Source organism: Labrus bergylta, chromosome 15 (assembly GCF_963930695.1).
Source record: "Labrus bergylta chromosome 15, fLabBer1.1, whole genome shotgun sequence".
NCBI classification, from domain to species: domain Eukaryota; kingdom Metazoa; phylum Chordata; class Actinopteri; order Labriformes; family Labridae; genus Labrus; species Labrus bergylta.
The window spans coordinates 23,155,884-23,177,838 of NC_089209.1; the positions used below are offsets into that span (position 1 = coordinate 23,155,884).

The 21,955-nt window shown below is 41.0% G+C and overlaps 1 protein-coding gene across 2 annotated transcripts in view; it reads left to right on the forward strand.

Moving 5' to 3' along the window:
• The window catches only part of lrfn2b (leucine rich repeat and fibronectin type III domain containing 2b), a 153,064-nt gene that overhangs the window by 31,484 nt on the left and 99,625 nt on the right, over positions 1 to 21,955 (forward strand). For both annotated transcript variants that reach the window (XM_065963729.1, XM_065963730.1), the window contains exon 2: positions 10,458 to 10,518. The gene's annotated coding sequence lies outside the window, so the exon portion shown is untranslated. The remainder of the gene's footprint in view (positions 1 to 10,457; positions 10,519 to 21,955) is intronic.

A 21,955-nucleotide genomic window follows, 5' to 3' on the forward strand; every position in this document is an offset into this window, starting at 1 on the left:
ATCTGAGCTAAAGTTTAAAGAATCGAATCATGATTTTAGACGTGTTGTTACCCTCTCAGTTGATTTATTACCTTTGTAGACATTTTCGTGAAAAGTTGTTGGTCTCAATCTCTAGTTCCAAGCCTTCTTCACTACAGCATGATGTTCATTTTAGTTAATAATGGGCCCATTTACAGTCAACGAGACCAGGAAGCAGGGGAGGAGTAAGAACGGGGCTACCTCTGCTTGACAGGTTGATTGTAAATGTTTAGTTCTAAAATATATCTGAGGAGTCGGCTGTTCATTTTGCCAATGAACATAACCAAACAGGATGTTTAACGCTGGCTAAAACCTACCATGTCGATTAATATCACATGTTCTATGAATTAAAGGGAACGGAAAGCACACCGTTCTCTAACTTTAAAACAGTTGTGCTAACTCCAATAGGTCAGGTGAGAGTGGATGCGCCCACTTCTTGGCCACTCACTGTCTATTATATAATATTTTATAAAGTCATTATTGTTCAAGAATACGCATTAGCAGGGACGGCTGGTATAAATGGGCTAGCAGGGCTAGGTGCCCCCTTTCCTAAATTACTCTCAACAGATTGTTAAAACTTTGGTGAAACCTCGATTAGCAACTGATACTAATAGTGACAAGAAAAACACTTGATATCTCTATATGGTTTTGTTTTTTACCAGAGTTCGGACAAAGTTATTGTTTTACAAGTCACAATTAAGTCACAAGTCCCGGGTCAAGTCCTAAAAGATAGGCGAGTCTCCAGTCAAGTCCAGAGTCCTACACTTTGAATTTAGAGTCCTAAACAAGTCCTTAGTTCTCTGCACCAAGTGCCATTCTAACATAGTGATAATCTACACCCGTGCAAGGTAACAAGTCTTACGTTTATTTTAACTTCAGTTAACTTAACTTTAGTGTCGTAGTTTCCATCCTCATTCATTAACAAGTGAGCATATAAGGTTATTTAAGCTAGCAGTTCCAAAACTTGATTAGATGTTGTTGGATGCTTCAAACAAGGAGGATTCTGGGGGATAAGCATAAAAGTTTGCCATTATTAAAGAAGCAGACTGAAATAGTTGGTAGATTAGTTTGGACACCAGCACCACCACCAAGGAACAATAGAGACAGACTGTTTTTTCAAACACTCTACATGTCAGAGAGATAAAGATAAAGGTGAATGAGGAGAAATCTCTCTTTAATACTGAGTGAAGTAGTTATAATGTGTGTAATATTTATTTTTAATTATGTGTTTTGTTAATCCCTGTGCTGTGAAAAAGGGGCAGATAATATTAGATTTTTCTTCTTTCTGCTCCTTTTCATTCAAGATTGAGACTTTATGTTTGGATTTAATCATTTTCTTTGATTGATGAATGAAATAAACTCAAAGCAACAAAATATGAGATAAACTGATTTAAAGAGACAGATACCTACGAATGAAATATGAGATCAGTGCAGTTAAAAACAAAAGTTTTAATGAATAATGCAACAAATTCTCTTTTTGTCTCAAGGTGATCTGATGCCGTACTGTAATTTAATTGTAATAACTTAATTAAATTTGCATTTTAAAGTATGCCTGCTCTATTTTTTTTTGCATTTAATGAGTTTCTTAGTGTTTCTGCTAATTGGTTGTCTCATCCATGTAGAATAAAATAATCCAAAGTATTGACACTGACTCTTTTTTCTCCTTAAACTTACAAATTCAAATCTCTTGTGTGGAAAAAGAAACATTACGAGTAAACAAAGCCTCCTGGGTGAAAGTCAATAAAAAAGAGAAATCTTATAATAATACATGGATTGAACATTTTCACACCTGGAATGATCCATTTGCAGTCCTTCTCAGTAAACATGCAGTCAGTCAGTCAGTTTAAGCTGTAGTGGGAGTTGTTCTCCCTCGATGCTGATGAAGAAGCTGATGAGGAAGCAGTGCATGAAATATATGCAGCTGCACTCTCCCATGAGCCTCCTCTGTACGGTCTGAACCCAGGCAACAACGCGCTCAGGTCTTTGTAGCATAGCATCGCTGTGAGGCTGCCCAAGAGGATGCACGGTGTGAGTGAGTGAGTGAGTGTGTGTTTGTTTGCAGAGGTCCCTGGATTTATCCCAGCTAATCAGATCAACTTGGCATGACAGATAAATAGACCTCAGGCTTTAGTGTGCTCAACCAATTTAATTGCAGTATTCTCACTCAAACAGGTCACCTATCAGAGAAGAACCTGTACACACACACACATGTTTAAAAACTCTGCATGCTGAAAGAAAAGCAGCCAGCTCACTCTGTACTCGGTGTTACTGCTCCATAATGAACCATAAAGCTTCCTGTAGTTTCCACACAGTCACTTCCTGATTCTTATTACAGTAATGATTGTGTTTCTGCTGCAGAGGACTCTCTGAAGTGTCTCTAATCAATCTCCTGCAGTAGTACAACAATGGCAAACAACACTTATACTTTCATTAAAATAATACGAAATGGTGAACGTGCAAATCAAATCCAGCTGAGATCCGATCCTGTTATTTAACACAGAAGTGGTCTTTTCCATTTGATTACTTCCTGATCACACTTGAGTGTTCACTAACACCCCACAGGCGCTGATCATGTTTCAGGTGGAGGTAAGGAATCAAAGCTCAGCATCAACTTCATCGCTAAGGTATGTATGCAAAAAGTAGAATAAGTGTTTTAAAGTAGACAAAGAGTAGAAAAAGTAAGACAACCAGCAAGAAGAGTGTCGCCCAGATCCAAAGAGGATTGTGGCCACCTGTGGAACAGCAGCATGCTGGTGTTGTTTTTCTAATGCCGCTGATGGGGGGGCAGCTCATTCTCTGTGTAGGCTCTGAAACGCCCCCACATTGCACCCCTTCCTCATTTCTTTGGTGTCGGATACCAAGCTTCACTGCAGTGTTCCTCTGTACACTGTACCCAACCCCTGGTGTAGAGGAGCCTTTATGATTAAATAACCGTAACTGCAGCAGTGGCATGTGCCATGGCGGATAACGTGTGTCAGGAGTATATGCCACTCATCTGTGTATGTGTTTATAATATTATGGTTAAAGACATCACAAGTAAAGGTGGGATTGCTTTTTTGTATTTTTAAAATGACCAGAAAGAGTAGTCTACACTTGTATAGTGTAGACTGATAGTCTCCTGTTAGTTAGGTACACGTGTATGTGTGTGTGTGCGTGTGAGACAGAGAGTCAGTAATGAGTTCTATGAGGTAACTTCCATGCTTTTTAAAAATAAATTATCTGTATGTATAGCTACTGCAACAACCCATCCACCAGAGAGAGTCCCATTGTTGGTGTTAAAAACACTATTTCAGCCTTTACTCCACAGAGCAGCAGACTCGCTCTCTGGAGACACGAGGAGAGAGAGTGAACAGAGTGTGTGTGAAACAGAAAAATATGTAAATGAGAACAAGAACACGGGGAGACTTTATGTTCTTAATAAACAGAGCACAGGTTTTATAGTGTGATGTAAAGTTAGTTTTTGGCTCAGAGAGAAACAGAAATGCAGCTGCCTTTTTGCATCACTGTATTTTAGAGTGAATGGAGATGGTTTCAAAAACGATGATTGATTCAAGAGAAATTTAAATTGTTCCAAACGTTTTGAATCTAGATTCTCTTTGTGCATATCTTAAGTTAAAATACATAAAGTGCCAGAAGATTTTGAATTGCTCCGGTGGAGTTCTTCAGCTTGCAGCAGTGAAACTTGACTTGACAGCTGAAACATATTTCTGAGCCAATATTCCCAAACTAAACACGTCAACTTAAGCCTGTTTTTGTCACTGATGGTTCTAGATTTATTTTCTCAACATTACAGAAAGGCTCCAAACAGAGAGAGACCTTTTTGTAAAAGAGGAAGATGATTTTGAAAACCACAAAAAGCTGCTTCATCACTCTCTTCAAGGCATCAGGCTCGTCAGAATGCTGCCTCTTTAAGTGAGTTTGTGTCTTCATTTGGTTTGACTTTGGTCTTTTTACCAAAGCAGCCTGTATGTTGTTTCTAATACTTCCTGCAGAGTGACACAACTCACAGCTGTTTGAAGCTTTTCTATCGCCGCTCACAAATTAAGGTGTTTCAGGGGTTTTAACATAATCAAAGAAATCAAAGATGTTTGATCATCCTGTCAGACAGAGCAGCGTAACTAGATGTTACTCTAGCTCTTGGAGTTTTAGTTGACTATTCTTTCAGAAGAACTTCTGACGGTGCAAACCCACTGCACAAATACAATTCGCCTAAAGACACACCGGCAAGCTCCGCTGCTCACTTGATGTCTTGAATTGAGGAGTCTTTTCCATAAAAACTGCGCTCCATATGGTTTATTTTGTAAAGACTAAGCTGGCATAGCCACTTTTAAACAGCTTCTTTAACATCACAGGAAAGATACCAACAAAGAGACCTTTTTGTGAAAGAGAAAGTGATGGTGTCTGCCCCTTTTCTTATCTGTCTATAACAGCCCAATTGCGCTCAACTGTGCTGATAGATATATGGATACAAGTTTCAGAAATGTGCTGCACTGATGATCTGTCCAGAAAAGTTAATGGTCGCCATGACTACAGTCCTCCCTTGTCTCTCGTGATTATATTGTAGTCACACACAACTTCTGCCGGACCCTTTCATGACGTAAACGTCAAGATTTTAAATTCTAAATATTAAACATGTTTGAAATAAATTGGGGCGTCCGAGACGATCGCCGGGCAGATCGGGGACGTTAAGTTTGGATCTTTGTACCGCTCACACTACAAGATGATCTGAGCAGATAATCGGCTTCAAGCAGCCTCGAGTCGGGAGCGACCCTGCGACTGTCGGGAAGGAGGAATCGGAGCTCAAATTGGCCAATTATCCTACAGTGTGAGCCAGGCTTAAGGGGTTGCCCTCTTGTTGCCCTGATGAACGCTGGTTGGAGGGTGGATTTTTTGCCTAGGGCCCCAACAGACTGTAGAATCGCCCCTTCACCAATCAGAACGATTTGTGATGTATGTCTGCTTTATTTCAAAACAGGTGTGCATGTTTAATGATTTTTGGAAGAATTTCTGACTGTTAGCTTTCTAAAGAGACCTTATTTTTACTTTTAGTACTAATGATTCCAAACAGCATTCGGGTATGCCATCGACGTTTCAGGCACATTTTACAGGATGCGTAACAGGAAAGGTCGGTCTCTGTTGGGATCCATCCTGTAATGTTGTCAGACACTTAAAATGTGAACCTGTCAGGGACAAAAAAAAACACAACTTTTAGTGGACGTACTTTGATAACTTTATAATTATAGCTTGTTTCAGTACTGCAGTCTACTGGAAAGATTATAAACCATTTGTAATCTGGACATTTAGATCTTAAATATGTAGAGGGTATATATTTTCATCGAGGGTGGGGAAGGTAGCTGAGAGAACTCCCATGATTCTCCGCCAGCCTTGATGTCATCTTTTTGTTATTATTTTGATTGATATCACCCTGGCGACAGAATTAAACCAGGTGATTCTTATCAAGCTGTTGAAACTGGAGTTGGGTTGCTTCACAAATTGTTCTCTGAAGGCAAACAAAGAACAAAGAACAAAGAACACAGGTGTGGTGAAGATCACCGTCCCTCACCCTTATTGTTTAATACATCTTCTGCCTTCAGCAATCATCATGAGGAGCCCCTGAGCAAGGCATTTAACTGTTTAATGATTCCTCTAAAGCTCCTCAAGGATCAGAGAAAAACAGATTATGTGTGCTTGAACTGATCTTTTATTAATTTATTAAATCATGCATACATCATGAGGCACATTTAACACATAACTCCTCTCTGTAACTCTGTGGTAGAGTTACTCTGTCCCATGAATCCCCTGTTTGCTCCGTCTCTCTTTGCTTTAGCTCCTTCCTGTTTATTACTTCGGTGACCTCATTTCTCCTGCAGGGATGATCAAACTTTGATCTTATTTCTCCCAGAAGAACATTAAGCATTACATGCAGAGAGGATTGACAGCTGGGAGACATGCAGAGAACAGTTTTCAGGCTTTAAAACCAGTGAAGACGTCTTCATCGTCTGAATGATCGCATCAGTTTTATATCATCTGTGCACTCACAGCAGACTTTAGTGCTTAACAGCCTTTAGCTTGCTCAATATAAACACATTATTTCACTTTGATTATCCTTGTGTTGTTCCATAAAGTCATTCTCTGCAGAGTTATATTTTTTATGTAAGGTTTTTCTGCGTGCGGAGATGGCATTAGAGCCAGTTTGTGTGGCTCTCTTTAATATAATTATGGCCATTAGGTCTCTGTCAGGGTGTAGCATTGCTGATAGAAGTTGACAGCTTCTGCACGCTTGCACAAGTTGTTAATCACTTCCTCTTTTCATCATAGAGAGTAAATCCAGAGCAGACAGAGCGGGCAGCATTGCCAATGTAGGTAACTTTTAAAGCATTAAAGGTGGTGCGGTTTAGAGCTGATTCCTACCATGGACTGTGTATAACAAGTGGACGTAGCACCCACAAAGTCAAAGATAAGTTCATTGACCATCTGTTTGAAGCCTCAAGTTTCATAGTTTGGCCTTCACCATCTTTGGCCTTCTATGGAGACGGAGATGCTACGCCGAAAAGTGAATAATGTTTTATGTGTTAAGAAAGGCCCAATGTTCACTTCTCAATGGACAGTTTGATTTAAACAGGGCAACGTTGTGATCTAAAAGATCTACCCAAGGCCAATGTAATGTCAGTTTTGCACTGTAAAAAAAGCTAAATTTTACAGTACAAACCTTGCAGCTGAGGATACCAGAACACAACAACAAAAAATACAAGTTGTACCGTAGTTTTTTTTATTTTTACAGTAGAGGCGCCTCTACTAAAATATAGCAACTATTTACTGTAACCCTCGAGTGCCTAGTGTTTTAAGGTAACTTTCAGCTTCTTCCTGGAGGTACGCTTCGTGTTTAAATGTTTTGTTATTGTTGACCTGAAACAATCGGGTCACTTTCAGTCACAAAAACTATTTTTTTAGTTGTAGGTATAAACTCGACATCATGGTGTGGGTTAAATAATAACTTAAAGCAACATTCGAGGAATCTGGTTTAGTGCGCTTTGGCACCCACTGAAGGTCTCTGACATCAACTGCACTGTTGTAAAACACACATTGCCGTCATGGCCCAACTGGCTAGTACAGTAAAGTCGTTTGCACAACTCAGGAGAGAACTGCAGCCCAATGCCGAGCTCACATCGTGTCTGTGGACAGGAGAGAGATGCTCATCTGCCTGTTTTAAAGTTAAAAGATCAACTGATCAACTAGGAGTTTAATGTGGAAAAGTTGCATATTGGTTCTTTTCCTTCACGGGACCCTGGTTGGTTCCTTGTTAGATTTCCAGTCTTTCCAGTTAGTCTTTCCACAAAGTAAACTGACATATTTTTAGTTACATCAATGCAAATGAAATGACTGAGTTATTGTAAGTGGCCCTGCACATGGAAGGAGACAGGTGAAAGCCTCGTACCTCTCATGCAGACGACAAAGTCCTCAAACTTTGCCCGTGAGAAAGTGTTGTACATGAATGACGATGGGAACATCCTGATATGACACTGGTTCAACAGCACAGCTCCACCACTCCTTTGTTCTCCCTGCTCTGAGAATACAAACGGTGCAGACTTTTAAAAAACACTGAGTACACGAGCCTTTAAAAAGTGCTCCGCTCCTCGCCTCTTTCTGCTTTGTTTCCCTCTGCGGCTGCCAGCGACAAAAGTTCATTTGTGGCCGTCAGGAGCGATAAGCATGCATCACGCTCAGATTAAAACTTAATGTGCTCTTACTGGCTGGCTGCTCGTCAAATGAACGGCCAAAGAAAAAAGGAGGCAGTGCAGCGAAAAAGCTAAGTGGATCTGCTCCCTCCAGTGTGCAGCATGAAAAAAAAACGTGGAGCCGTTCCAGAGTTGGACACAGACACTTGTTTGACTGGCTCGAGAGTGCAAACAACCAATCAGCTGCTTCAGCACGTTACCCAATCGTCGCTCTCTGTTACAGCTTCTCCTGCCGCTTGTTCCCCTGCGTGCATGCAAATTTCACTCCAGTTAAATCCTCAGCTGCTGCAGATGAATTCATTCATCACAGTCAGAGTATCAGTGTGTCTCAGAGGGACAGTGAGCAGGTGTGTTCGCAGGTATTTGTCTCAGTGACAGAGCTACATCTTCAGTTTAACCCAATCTGCTGCTTGGTGTTCAAATCTTCCAAAGAGGTTTCAATGCTCTCGTTTCAAAGTTAGACTATATGAACCCTCATAGTGCAATCATTCCAGTGTGAACACAGCTGATGCATAGAAAGAAGAGTTCAAACTGCAGAAAGAGAGACCATGTCGTGCATGAATATGAGAGAGTTCTCTGGACAGAGTAACTCGTTTGCATGACTTTACTTAAAAGACTCAGCAGTTAATGAAACTATAGCATGACTGCAGTCATATATCATGATTTAATGACCTGCAACCCAGGAACAAGTACGCTATCGTCGTCTGACAGACTCTGGGAACTGATGCAAATTTCTCAGTCATTCTGGTGAAGCCTTTTTACTGTGCGTCATGTCTTTGTCCTTAACATTCCCTGGAGAAGCTCCCGTCCATCTGTTGAGTCTCAGTTCAGCAGAAGTTGGTCGGCCTCTTCACTCTGGCTCACGTTAGCGCTGTGAGCTTGAAAAAGCTGATTTTCTGTTGATTTAGTTGCAGTTAACAGGAATTACGTTTGCTGAAATAACGTGATGATTCCAATTTGAAAAATATTTAAGCTCTTTCAGGTCTGTCCTAGAATGAACAAAACAAGTTTGGATCGATCACTTCTGATGCGTTTCAGGTACAACACAGCGTCAAGCAGATTTGTGGCGCGAGTTGAAATATTTGATATACAGTATATTCCTTATCTATTTATAGAGACAAATAAATGATTGGTAAAATACCGTTGATGGGAGCTGATAAGCGTGGATAATGTATGACCTGCTTTTTGTCGTCCATGCAGCCTTTTTTCCTGCACACATCAAAGCCTGCTGATACGTGATTGATCAATACAGCTTGAACTACAAATTTTCTAGATACATTTAAATCACTTTATTAAACCAACAAACACTGACAGAACAATGAACATTCAATGTGTGGACTTAAAACTACTTTAACATTATTGACATTAATGCTTGTAAACTAACGCGAAACCAAATAAATGGACCCTGTTATTCCAGACCAATTCCTAAATAGCTGTTGTGAACAACGTGAATAAAAACAGGATGTGATAATCTGAAAAGATTGAAACTTCATATCTACTGAAAAAGCACAGAGACAACTTATCAAATGTCGAAACAGAGAAAAATCATTGTGTCTGGAAACTTTTAGTCATTTTTCATATGCTTCATGTCCATACAAGCTGTACAACCTAAAGTTGAAGGATGTTTCAGTAGCTTTTCTTCCACTTTTTTAGTTGTTAATGAATTTTAAATTAAAAATCATAGTACATACAATTGTATTCTTGTGTTGCATGGAGCGGAAAACCGGCCAATCAGAGCTCAGTTTTGTATTCCCTCTCCCTGTCACAAACATCGCACAGAGATGTTTACTGCCACATCCTCACATAAACAAGCCCGAGCCGACAGAGACTCTCCTAAAGCAGCTTTAGAGGCTGACAGGCGGAGTAAGAAGTGTCGTCGCCGTGGCAGTAGTGTCACCTCACCTGAGTGAGTGAGGACGGCCCCGTCAGCGGGGAGGCGTGAGGATCAACCTGATGTTTATTCATTTCACAGCTACAGGCCCAAATATAAACAGGAGCCGACATGCAGAGCAGACAGTGTGAAGTTCAAAAACAGGATGAGCTGTCACTGTCAGACCTCCTACATTTTAATATCCAACAGAAGAAGAGTAAGAATAAAAAAACACTGCCTTCACAAATTAAATATAAACTCAAATTGAAATAACTTAATTAATTAACTTAATTATAACTTAACTAACCATATGTTATAGTACTTACATAACCTCCAATATTTTCTACAGTTATCAAAGCCAGAGAAATCCTTCATTTTATAGTTGTAACACCCCGTGTCTTATCGTGGCGGCTGGCATGACAGACATACCGTTGCCATGGAAACACCTAATGAATAAGGAAGCGGGAATTGCTATTAAAAGCTGCTGTAATGATGCTGCATGTGATGCTGTGATAAAAAAAACGTTACGTAAATTATACCTGGATACATCGTCTGTAAACATATTCTCTTTCTCTGCTCGGTTTCGCACGTGCGTCTTGACTACAATTAACTCTGAGTTTATTTTCATCAGTGGTGGGGCGGGGGGAGTAACAGAGATAATTACTCCCATGATTCCCCCTATAGCCTAGACGGCATCTTTTGTTAGTGCTTCGAGTGAGAGCCCCCTGGCTGTGTAGTACATTTTTTCAGCAAGTGCGACCACACTTTCTCTGCAAAATGCATAGTTTTGTCTTTGAAATCTAATTTTCATGTCTTGTGTTTTGTCTTCACAGAGATGGACTTGAACTTGGTCGTAAATCTGACTTTGTGCAACCAAATCTCAGCAACGACTAGGTGAGTAAAATGATAACAGCAACCTTTAGTGACTTAATTTCTTAACGTGAGCATGAACACGGAGTGGAGCAGGAGATTTGATGTTGTGAATCTCACTGTGGATGAGATTCAGGTCTCATGTTTCATGCACAACACGAGAGCTAAACAGGATTTTTGCTCTTAATTCTGTAAACACGTCCATGTATGTCCGTAGAGGATTTATTGGCTGCACCCTGATGTGTTAATGCTTCACAGAGAGCTGGATTTCTAGAGCTTATGTTTGCAGAAGATGCCGACACTCTGGTGTTTTCAGGTGATGATCTCTGTGTGTGTGGAGAAGCTCTGCAGCAAGCTCATGACTCAGTGAGGCAGACAGCTTCAGATGTGTGTTAGCAGTTAGCCCTGTAATCCATGCGGCTGATGGGCAGTGTGTGTGAGGCTTTAGTCCGACCTGATGAAGGAGACGCTCTTACAGGCCCAGACGACCGTGACCTAAGTAGGCAGCGAGCCGGCGGATTGAGGTCACGTCAGCACATCCTCGGCCTGCAGAACTTAAAGCAGCTGCTCAGCTCTTTGTGGCGACGGGGTGCTTGTTTGGGTTTGAGTGTGAAAGATGAGAGGAAAATCATATTTTTACACTCGCTGACAGTCAGAGCATTTCTCACTGCAAACCTGTGACACAGCAACTTCTGCACATTTTATTTTTAAACTGTCTTCGTAAAGTTTCCAGATTCTTGCATCTTAAACTTGGCTTCATGAATATCAGTGTTTTGGAGTACAGAGCATGTAATTCAGTTGTTAGTTAACTTGTTCTTTATAGCAATTATTTGGCTACATTTATATTTGCAGTGATTTGCATTGACTCTTTTTTTTTGTTAACTTCTGAAACTACGGAGAACTTTTGGTCATTATAGGAAAAGAAGGTGCTTTTTCTTTGCGTCAGATAATTTTTTTTGTTTAAGACAGGCTTTCCCAACCTTAGGTTCCCGACCTCTTGTGGGGTCGCATGGAATTAGTATTTATTGATTAATAAAAAATGTATTGTAATTTAAAATATATTGAACATGTGCTACTGTGGCACATAGCCAATGCCAAAACAAGAAGCTTGCAGAGTCTCTGTTATCGAGTGTGCAGAAATGTCTCTCCTTCACTTTGATGTACAAATCCAAAGAAACACAAAAAAACATGACACGACTGCAGTCTGTAGTTCTTATTCAAGTATTTGAATGTGGGCGTGTAGAGGGCGGAATATGAAGCTGATCCAGGTTCACATATTTCAATGTGGATGGTTATTTATTAAGGAAATATTGCATGAAGATCTGCATAACCACAGCATGAAGGAAGTGACAAGCGGATACCTATACCATACCGCATGGCCCCTTTTGGCTCCCACAACTCAAACATGTAGAAAACAGATTTAAATCAAATATTAACGCATGTGAAAGGTTCACCTCTGCTTGCTGACGGCATTGTGGGGGATGCTTCAGTAGGAATCCGCTGATTATAGTTCTTAAATTATTGCATCACTCTCGATGATGACCCTGCTCTTTCATACCTCACAGCCATCGCCATTATTTGATTCTGCCATGATGACACAATGTGAACTCACACAGATTCAGTGTACTGGTACTAAAGGCTCTTAGGAAAACGTCTTTACGGCGGTTCTTCTCCTGAAACTCTGTTGGATAGCTTCAAATGCTTCAGAACGCCTCCACCTGGACTGTTTCTGAATGCTAGTCTCTGATAGATACTGTTTACAAAACAAATCTGTCCCATGAGTGGTGGAGTATTTAACCTTTTCGGTTTATGTCAGACCTGTGGAAAGTGTGGCAGCCTTTGTGATAAACTCAAGTAAGCTTCTTTATTTGCTCGCATGTTTTTTATAATATAGCTTTATGTCAGCAAACCAGATCTGTCCCTCAGGTATCTTTGATGTTGTTCTTTTCTGTGTAAAGTCATTGTTAGCTTGTAACTCTCTGTTTTCAAAGTACCGTCCCAGCTCTGATGAGTATAAAGGTTTCATTTGTACTCTGTGAGGAACCATTTGGATCTGTGACAACTTTATTAAATTTGTTGTTTTGGTCAACAGCCAGAAACCCATCAGGGCTCGTTCTGCTGCTTTGTGTTGTGTGTGTGTGTCTCTCTGCTTTGTGTTGTTGTGTGTCTTTGTGCACACTCCCCGACACACACACACACACACACACACACACACACACGAGGAGCAGGATCCAATGAGATTAGTCCCAGTGCCCCCAGAACCCATCCTGTGACATCGAGCAGGCACCGATCCATTATTTATACCTGTGCATGAATCAGAAAGTCTCCATGGCAAACTGTCACAGTGTGATCTTTGGATTCATGGGTGAATAACATGGGTGATTCATGATTAACGGGCCGTTGAGTCCCAGCGGTCCCAGAAACACCTTCACCCTTTAGCAGAGCTCACAGTTGATCTGTTCTTTTTTTTTAAATGGAGGATTTTAAGGGGATTTCTGGTAGTTTTAACGTGGACATTATTCTACAAAACTTATGATTTCAAAAGACTAAAAGGTACAAAAAGTTTTGCCATCGCTCCAGTAGATTGCGTCACCAGAGATACAGGCTCTAGTGTCTGCAACATAAAGGGTGCATTCACACTTATGCCGTTTGGTCCGAACTCTGGTGTGCTTTGTGGGACAGTCCGTTTAGTTTGGGGTGGTGTGAAAGCTCAAATGAACTCTGGTGTGGACCAAAGAACCTAACTCTGGTCCGCTTAAAAAACGAAGGTCAAAGTTCGGTTCACCGTAGGTGAGCATGTGTTGATGCTCCATTTTATTGATTAAAATAGTGCCAAAATGCACCGTGCTACGGGATGCCATTGTTCCACTGTCCTGTTGTTTACTTTCAGGTCATAGTACAGCATTAGGCTGGATGACAGCAGCCACTGACCTGAGCTACAGTCACAATCCACTAGTGGTGGACGGTTACGGTACACGACATTTGACGTTGTTTTGTTGATCTTGATAAAGTGCAGTGTTAAAGCAAACTGAGCCAAATGAAAGGCAGCACTGTTACAACTTCACCCATGAATTACACAGAGTCCACCGCACTTTATATGTGAAAGTGACCTTAAGGGCTTTTAGGTTACGCCTGGCCCACACCGAAAGATTTCTAAAATGTTAAAGATGTGAGAGAGCCACCTTTAAGACAAATAACGATAGATTAAACACTTTTGTTCCTGTAGTGTGTGGAGAGCAACAATAGACCAAAACAGCACAGCACACACTAACAGATTCATTCACCAACTACCAGTCCTGACTCTAAACACTTCAAATCTCACTAAATCTCTCACCGTCAAATGAGACTTTAGAGGAAACAAACATGGCGGAATCCAGGCAGGCAGAATATTTATTTATTGAATTAGGACTGTGCACCTTAATGAACATATCTGCAAATTGCATCATGTAAATATTCCATAATTAGCACAAAAGCTACATTTTATTTATAGTCCTAAGGTAAGTACTAACAACAACAACAAATAAATGTACGATTACAGGACACCTCACAGGACAGCATACAAAACAACAAACAAACAAACTGGAGTCTGGACACACTTGTCACATAAAAAATAACAGAAACAAACAATTATCTAATTCAAATTGCAGGATGAGCCAGAAGCCCTCGTGAACGGGCGCTCGAAGTAGGGGAGGAAAAATATTTTATATGAGTTCATGACTGTTTTTGTTTTAGGACTACTTTTTAGTGTAAACAGCGTCAAAAGAAAAAAAAAAAACTTTGAATGAAGCAGTGAAAACTAGGTGAATATGTGACCTGGAGGAGAGTAAACGTTGATTTGCTGCGGTTGTTGTTCTTCCTTCTTCAGTCAGCTCTCTTCACGCTCGGCTATCGAGCAGAGCGGGTGCTCGGCTTTCCCAGAGTGATTTCAGTTTAACCGTCTTCAAAATATGAGGTGAGCTTCAGTTAGCCTTTTGACTTTGACACGGTGAGCACATTTCAGAGTCCTAACCCTAACCCACTGCAGGAAACAAGAAACAGCACTCCTTCTACTTTTACCAGAGACTCTTTTATCACGTTAAAGTTGGTCTTAATAATCTACTCTTTTATCTTCTGGAGTAAAGGAAGTGTTCACTTTCGCCATGCACCTCTGAGCAATAGATTGATAGTTAAAAACAAAGATTTATCCAATAAAAGCGGCACATTTTGACTTGGGTAGATATAAATCCATTGTGATCCGATCGTAGTGTTGGTCAATGTTTAATGTGTGTGCACACTCAGCTGGAATCCTCTGATGGCCTCGGTATGGTGTGTGGCTCAGCTACAGGCGGCTCAGACTGAGCTGTGTGTGTGTGTGTGTGTGTGTGTGTGTGTGTGTGTGTGTGTGTGTGTGTGTGTGTGTGTGTGTGTGTGTGTGTGTGTGTGTGTGTGTGTGTGTGTGTGTGTGTGTGTGTGTGTGTGTGTGTGTGTGTGTGTGTGTGTGTGTGTGTGTGTGTGTGTGTGTGTGTGTGAGATAGTGTTTGAAGCCCGTGGCGGTGGAGGTGTCACTCTGACGGAGGGCCTCATTAAAAACACGCTCCCTGTAGAACTGGGCTCCCCCATGCCCGCGGTGAGCGATCAGACACCTGGATACTGTGTCTTTAAGCTGAATCGATTCTCCCGCAGGCGGCCGCCTCACAGTCTCACAGCTCAGCACGCTCACTGTCTCAGTCGGGGGGGGGGGAGGGGGGGTGCAAAGACTCGCTCCGTTACAGTTCACTCCTGCAGTAAAGATACATGAGTTATCAAGGAGCAGAGAGAGTGTGGTAATAGGATTATTGATCAAACTAATGATTCAATTACTTCAGCAGGTTGCAGATTTCCACGCTGCTTTCTCCTTCAGTGACGAGGCGAGGAGGACGCAGACACGAGTGAGACAAATGACAGAATCATGTTAATCTGACCGCATTTCTCATGGTGATGTACCTGCTCATTAAACAGTTCAGTTTTCTGCTACCTGCCTCAGACAAAAGGTGACATCCTTAATGTTTACTGCAGGTTCATGTTTGCTGGAGAGGGATGTGCAATACGATGATGCAGGGTGAGCAAAATGATACTCGTGTTGCTGTTTCAGGGCAGGTTTAATGATTTCTATTTACTGGGTCTTGTTTTTAAGCAATAAAAGACGGTTATTGTAGCTAAAAAGCCACAGAGGACGCAGGGAAACTGCAGAGCAAACACGCTGACGGTGAGAGAGAGAAGCATGAATGCACAATCGTGTCTCCTGTGCTCGAGGTGTTCAGCTCTTGTAAGAACAAAAGAAACACTTTCTTTTGTGATGCTGTAAGTGCAGAGCAAAGGTGAATTTAGACCCAAAGGAAGCATATAATAAAGCCATTTTTGTCCTTCCGCTTTTTGAGAGTGCAATATGTTGACAAGAGCGAGACACTCTCTTGAAAGAGCAACACTAAAAACCTTTCAGGGTTGAGATTCTGAAGTCCCGAGATCGAGTAGGTTCATGAAAAAAAAAGATTTGTTCTTTTGTCGTGTTGCAGACGGATCAGACAAATCAGGACTTTAGCAGCACAAACAGAACTCCCACCGTTTAGTTGTTCACCTACTCGTTCATGGTAATTGAGTGGAACCGTAATGAGCATGTGTGTGAAGTCCCCGTTTTCAGAGGAAGTGCATATTGTCAGTTTACACAACGAGGGTTTGTATTTTCCGGCCCCCAAAACGCTGTTGTCGTTGTGTGTACGATCAAAACTAACCACAAAGGTAACCGCTTTTTGCTGAAATTGCTGTGATGTGAACCGGGCCTTAGATACATGTAGGGGTTTTGGGTCTCGCTGCTCTTTGCGGTGTCTGCTCCTAAACTTTAGAACAGTCTTCGTGCCCACAGAAGATCTGCTCGGTCCATTGACATTTTGAAGTCACTGCTGATGAAGCGTCTATTCTCGATTCTTCTGTTGATGGTTTTTAATCTTTCATTCTCTTATATAGTTTACTCATGTTTCATGTGATGCAGTGTTTACTGTATGGTTTCAGTTTTTGGATGCTCTTGGTATTTTATTTGGATTTTATTTCAATTTTATTCATCTGATTCTAAGACACAGAACTTTTTTTTTTAAATATGGTCACTTTTAGCTCACAACTTAGTAACAGTAAAAATGGCAATGTCAGAAAAGTGGGTTTAAAGACTTTCATCATGACGACTTATTTTATGAAACCTGGTTTATCAATAAACACCTAAACAGCTGTTTGTAATGTGAGTTCTTAAGAGGCCATGATGACTTAGAAAACTCTTACTCTCACAAAATCTACAAATAGTTAGTTAGTTAGTAGTCATATATAACTGCTGTCTTCACTCACACGGTGCTCTGGGAGTACCTTCATGTAGCTCAAGCAACATTTCACAATAAAAGCATCAAGGCAGAGGCGGGCGCTTTGGCTGGTTATTCAATATTCTCTCTAAAGTACAGGGGGCGCTATGTCTCGCTCAGGTTTCCTGTGATCCATCTTACCATTGTTAAAATTTACAGCAAGTTTAAGGTTTGGATATTTGGTTTTCAAATAAACCTTCTTCTTAAAAATCTATTTAAATAATAACCCTGATTATTGATCATTTCCGTACAGTCCATATTTTTATGGCTCTTGCATGGGAATAAGATATCTTTGTCATGACTCTTCAGACAAACCAAAGACCAATTCAAATGCTGACGTCTGAATCTAGACGTGCCTAAAAACTTTGTTAAAGAATTTGTGCATCCCTCAGCTTCCTGTTTCCTGTCGTTGCTGTTCATGTGTAGATAATGTACCCTCTGTCTCTCTCTCTCTCTCTCTCTGGCTGCACAGCTCTGATTAGAGCTGGCAGAACTTCAGAGCTCTCACACTGTGAACATGGAGCCGTTAATGGATGTGTTTGCTGTACATATATTCCTCGGAGGCCTCAGAGTGTTAAACATAACAAAACATCAGAGAACACAAGTGTCATGTTTAACCAGCTGCAGCCTCACCGAGCGTCCAGCCCCACGTTTGCTGATGCAGAACCCGTTCTCCGGCGCTGCCCGCTGAACCTGCCGGGCGCCTTTGCGGTCGCAGCTCTCGCATAAAGAGGAAGTGGAAAAGTCTTAAGAGCGTGCAGGTCAGCACCTTTCAGCTCCGCCTGTGATCAAAGGCTCCGCTGTGGACTCTAAAGCGCTTCTCCCTCGTGTCCACAGAGCGTTCTGATTACTGAGGCATTCTCTCCATACAAGAACTCATTAAATATTTACAGGATATTTGCATGCACTCACCGATTGAAAGGCCCCACCTGAGCTCTGCTGCCTCCACTGCGTCCTCCCAGCGCTGTCTGCAGGCTGTTTGTAAAGAAGAAGAGTTAGAGTTAAGACACTTTTTCGCCTCCTTTATGGACTACTCCTGGTAGTTTGAAACAAATGCAGCAGTAAAAAAATTCAATTATATTCTCAGCAGGAAGTAGGACGTTTCATTGGCATAAATATAATAATATAATATTATATATATATAATAATGATCACCATCATTTCTTTAATATTGATGAAATTAAATTAAGTCAACTCTTTCTTTTGTAGGTTAACTTATAACCATTAGGTCTTTGTTCATCAGCATGCAAAATAAGTTGCATATTGGCTCCTTAAAGGTCACATATTATCCTCCTTTTCAACCACTTTAAATAAGTCTAAGAGCTCCCCAAAACATGTGTGTGAAGTTTCTTGTTCTAAATCCACTCTGATCCTGTATTTGATCATGACTATAAACCCCTCTATTTCAGCCCTGCTCAGAAAAGGCTGTTTCTATGTCTGTACCTTTAAATGCAAATGAGCTGTGTCTGACCACGCCCCCTCTCTGGAAGGGCTTGGGTGACTTGGACTGTCCTGCACCATGCCTTATTGTTTAGGTTGAAAGGCAGACTCAGAGGGCAGAACAAAGACCTAGCTGTGGGAGTGTCACCCACCTGGGGGAGGGGTTACTACCCTGTGATGTCATGAAGGGAAAATCTCTAAACAGCCTGTTTGAGCACACATTTTCTGAAAAGTGGAGCAGGAAAAAGATGGAGACGATGGATTATTCTAATAATTGGGGGATTTGTAGACAGACTAGAGACACATATTAGTGTTAGAAAACCATAGTAGTGGTTTTGCATAATATGTGACCTTTAATGTATTCTTAATGGCTACATTTTAAATGTAAGGCCAATAATTTAAAGGCTTCCCTTAAATAAACCCTGTAACTTTTTACCTACTAATTTATAAAACAGAGCTTACTGAGGAGAAAGTAGTGGCCTCGAAGTTTGAGATTGTGGTCATTCAAAATAGAATTATCTGAACTCTACAGTAGCTAATAAAGAGCTAAAATGGCAAATTTTTATAAACAATGTATCCCTCAGAAATGACTCTTTGGTGTAGTGTAATCCTGGTGCTGATGTTAATGTTTGTTTGACCTTTCCCCCTCTGTGCATCCTGCTGAAGATTCACTGATTCCTCTTAACGTGCTCAGTGATGAATATGAATGAGTTTACTCCATGTTTCAGTGGGTTTTAAGACGCAGTTAACTTGCATTAAAAGTATCCTTGTAGTTCCTCTCATGGCTCTGACCCTTATTTAACATCCTGCTCTCTGCAAGCTAATCAAAAAGAAATGTACAGCATATGCAGAATATACTCGGTGTGCATTGTTTTCCTGCAGAGCCATCAGAAAGTGTGAGCAGCTGGCCTGTTTTCAGTGACAGTGATTAAGATGCAGCGGCAGCAGATAGAGAGGGGCAAAAAAGCTGTTTGCCTGGGAGAGATAGTGCTGCCTGAGCAGGTGTATCCCAGGGGACACTCGCCCATACATCTTCATAAGCATCAGTGCACCGCAGCCCCCAGTCTGTGTGAATATAACTGAATAAACAACGCTGTCCGGGTTATTCATGGCACACAAACAGAGGTTTTCTCCTCTGCAGCTGCAGCTCCTCCTCTGTGAGATCACTGTTTGTTTCTCTCTCTGCAGCCAATCAGCACAAAGCAGACTGTTCAGGAGGTTTTTTTTAAAGATAACTTGTCATGTTCGTTCGACACATGTGAATTCTGCCTGATGTGACATCTCAACTTTATTCAACGAGAAAAACTGTCCCATGTCACTCTCCATCCATCGACAGAGGGCGACCCTGGTTCAAATCTGAACCTTTCCCGCTTGTTGTCCCCCCCCCTCTCTCTCTCCCCAGTTTCTGACTCTATCCACAGTCCTGTCTCTAGAATACAAAAGCCCATAAATAAATATATAAAACAAAAACAAAATGTAACAGTAACAATACACACAGGACCCAGAGGAACACAAGGATAAGAAATGACAAAATAAAACAGTAAAGACTAAAGACCAAACTAGGAAACTGCACACACAGGGAAACAAGAAAAAGGGAGGATACAAATGAGCAAATAAAACAGGAAATCACAGCCAAGCTACAACAACAAGTAGCAAACAAACTAAACAAAGGTAATTCATGACATTTTGCACATGCGCTCTTTCTCATTTATAGAACTTTTGGTATGATTTTATGTGAGTCTGTGTAAATGTTTTTTTACATTGTTTGAGCCTCTACCTAAGATAATTTTCTGTCACACTGTGATAGACAATAAAATCTTTAAATAGTTTAAAACACTGGGCGGCTGATCAATGCTGAAGACGTGAAAGTGAGAGAGCTCTATAGTACCTGGGTCACAATTAGAGTCGTCAACATAAAGAAATCCAAGAGTTTTTCTTTTCTTATGAACTTTTTATTTATTTATTTTTTTCAAAAAATTTCTGTGTGTTTGAAGAAAGTATTGAGGCGATCTGATCAGTGGGATGAAGAGGAGATACTAAATGAGGCCACGACGAGGAGAGAAGGAGGTGACGAGGAGCGAGTGTGAGCTGCAGAGTTTTGCTCGGGGCGTCCTCATGTAGGCGCTGCACTCGGTGGGGGTCTGCAGGAGAAGTGCTAGTGTGACATTGGTGTAATGGGAGCTTATCAGCGGCGTGTTAAAGACCGCTAGCTGTCCTTGAGTTTCACAGATTGTGATATCAACGGTGGGAGCAGAGACTGTGTGTGTGTGTGCAGGGTAACAGTGTTGGTTCAGACCCCGGGGGAAGGATTGCGTATCACAGTAATGAATTTCAGGAGAGACAGTCCTGTGGGCTCCGCTGCCTCCTGCGAGCACACTGAATAGATCTGTGTTGTGTTTCCTGTAGGCATGTGGACGGCCTAATTGGCAGACAGACGGCTAAATCCTCGCTCTGCACCGAGTCCGACAAACACGGCACACCGAGGCTCCACGCTGGTCTGGTTCCTCCTGGCCTCATTTTGTCTTTAAGTGTTTGTTTTTTTACACACATGTCACATGAGTTTATTTTATCTATTTGTTCTCCCTGCTGGAGTTGCCTTGACCCTAAAAGTTTGAGAAAGAAAAGTTTTGAAAGTTTTTTTTTTTTTTTTTCACCGGGCTGTATTGGAGAAGATAACAAGGGAACAAGCTCATGTGTCATGAAAATCTTTGTAGATACGTCTCAAAAAGTCTTCTTTTTTTTTTCAAACAGTGAGTTTTTGCAGCAGATTCACTCTAATAATTGGAGCTCGCTGAAGTGGACTTCATGTTCGAGGCACTCATGTGGCCAGATGTAGGCTGAAAAGACACTTAAGAGATATTTGAAGAGTTAGCTCTCCGATATAGAGACATGATTCATGTTCATCCACAAGGAGAAAAATCAATGGAAATTAATTCAGATTTTGTTCCATGACTGTATTCTTCTTTTCTCGTTACAATTCCTTTAAGTCACAAAACCACGCTGATTGTCATTGTTCTGCAGAAACACACAGTGAAGCTTTGTTTTAGCCTCTTTTGTCAAACTCTGGCTTTGTGAGGCAATCTTTGGTCTAGGCCTGTCCCCGACTAAGGATTTACAAAGTCAAACCTGATCCACTAGATTTTGCCTGTAGTTGACTGTAGGTCAAACATTTAGTTTTTTCGTTTTTACGCTCATTGATGCATACATACATTGATGCGACAGACAAACAGCATCTTTAAACTTACCATTTGTAGATTCACTGAACTGTTCTGATCATAAAAATCCTCCATGATGACACCTCATAACAGTCAATGAGAGCCTTTAGTGAAGGAAAGTGCTTCCCTGTTCTGATGGCCAATTGCACACTACTATGCAGATGACTGACATTTCTTGTAACCAATTAAATTCTTAAAAAATAAATGGATATGCTCAGCTGATTCTATCAATACCATGGGGTGATTTCTTCACGCACACATTAAGGAGATTGACTTAAATTACGAGTGTTTTTTAGAAATCCCTCTTACTTCAAATAAAAACAGTAAATCACTGATGACTCAATAATGCTTTCATTATTATATCATCCAAAATAATGTTTTTGCCCTTTATCTTTTTTTATTTAGACCTGCTAGTTGACCTCATTATTTCATGACTCAATCAGTGAG